Source organism: Glycine soja, chromosome 4 (assembly GCF_004193775.1).
Source record: "Glycine soja cultivar W05 chromosome 4, ASM419377v2, whole genome shotgun sequence".
Lineage (NCBI taxonomy): Eukaryota > Viridiplantae > Streptophyta > Magnoliopsida > Fabales > Fabaceae > Glycine > Glycine soja.
In genome coordinates this window covers 20,025,656-20,027,526 of record NC_041005.1, presented here as the reverse complement: position 1 = coordinate 20,027,526, position 1,871 = coordinate 20,025,656, and the positions used below count along the sequence as shown (strand labels likewise).

At 26.7% G+C, this 1,871-nt stretch overlaps 1 long non-coding RNA gene across 1 annotated transcript; it reads left to right on the top strand.

The window, feature by feature from the left end:
* Nucleotides 1-481: 481 nt before the first annotated feature.
* LOC114409499 lies at nt 482-1,632 on the top strand. The gene is made up of 2 exons (XR_003666100.1): nt 482-1,082; nt 1,311-1,632. It is a non-coding gene; the product is annotated as an uncharacterized LOC114409499 (long non-coding RNA).
* Nucleotides 1,633-1,871: the final 239 nt, after the last annotated feature.

Here is a 1,871-nt window from a genome sequence, read left to right as displayed (position 1 = left end):
ATATATTAGATAAATACATTAACAAGTTATAATATATAAAAAAGTTTATTAATTATAAAATTAATATCTGTATAGGCACCTAAGACTAAGCTAATTTTTCATGTAGATCTTTCAAATAGTTTTAGTATTTTGTCTCATAAATATTTTTAATTTATATAATTTTAAAAATTTAATCAAACTAAAAAAATATTTGTTACGTACCATCTACGAGAAACTTGTTAATTTTGACATATATACAAACTGAATTCATGTGATGTACACATAATTTTACGACCAAAATTGACATTCCTCTATTTTAATTCCTCTGTTATACATTTTCTATGGTTAGAATAGTACACATAAGACTTTTCTTGAGAGCGATTTATATGTCTATCTTTTTATATTGTATAATCAATTTATTTCATTCATATTTAGTATTTTTTAGTTAATAATATAACTTTTTTAAGTGATATATACTAAACGATATTATTTTTGCAACATAAGGATAAGCTCATGTTAATTAAAATATATTAGATAAATACATTAACAAGTTATAATATATAAAAAAGTTTATTAATTATAAAATTAATATCTGTATAGGCACCTAAGACTAAGCTAATTTTTCATGTAGATCTTTCAAATAGTTTTAGTATTTTGTCTCATAAATATTTTTAATTTATATAATTTTAAAAATTTAATCAAACTAAAAAAATATTTGTTACGTACCATCTACGAGAAACTTGTTAATTTTGACATATATACAAACTGAATTCATGTGATGTACACATAATTTTACGACCAAAATTGACATTCCTCTATTTTAATTCCTCTGTTATACATTTTCTATGGTTAGAATAGTACACATAAGACTTTTCTTGAGAGCGATTTATATGTCTATCTTTTTATATTGTATATATAAATCCTACTTTCCGTTCACCCTCATGTTTATAACACAAGCTTTTGTATACTTTCTTTTCCTTTCAAGATGGCTTACTTGAAGGTTGTCATAAACATATTCGTTTTGCTATTCGTGCTTCTCTTATCAATGATTCTGGCAACAGCAAGGGTGCCCCTTTGGATATCCGAACCTCATCACAAAGCACGTAAGTGACCTCTAGCATCCCTAGAACAAATAATATTAAGTTTTTGAAATTAACTGAACTAATTTTTCTGATGTATCTAGAACCATGACTAGTGCTTCAAGTTTCCATTATTTTTTCTCCAAGACTTATGAATTTCGTATATATTATTTGTATTTTGTTTGTTTGAATATTATATACTGTATGGTTTTACTGATTATTCAATTCCAATATTGTTTGGGAACCTTTAAGATGGACGCCTCCTTGCTATGGATGATCCACGTGACCACCATTATAAATTTACACCATAATCACCGAGGAGTGAAGACCCAATATGCTGCCAAAGGCAAGTTGAATACCAAAAAATAATCAAATCAGACAGCACTGGGTTTCAAGGACAAAACTTGCTGTGGAGAAGAAGATATATTTGCAAACATACTACTAATAAATTATAGTATTAAATTGTTTTGGAATTACGATTTCTTGTGAATGTCAATAATTAGGTTAATAAATTGAGTGCATTGTGTTAATTTCTTCTTTTTTTTAACACCAATAAAATCAGATTCTTTCCATTGATAAAATATGTTGAATACAATGAGGAATCACTCAGCATCAAATAACAAAAAAATTTAGCTAAGGAATGCGCTACCAAATTAACTTGTCTTCTACCATATTGAATAAGAAAAGAAGGATATAATCTCAGGATCTTTCTAATTTGATTAAGAATCATTCCATACTCAAATATATCTTCCACGTTATTATGAATTTGATCCTCTATCATCTGGTTCCCAATCTGATTCAATTATCACGTCA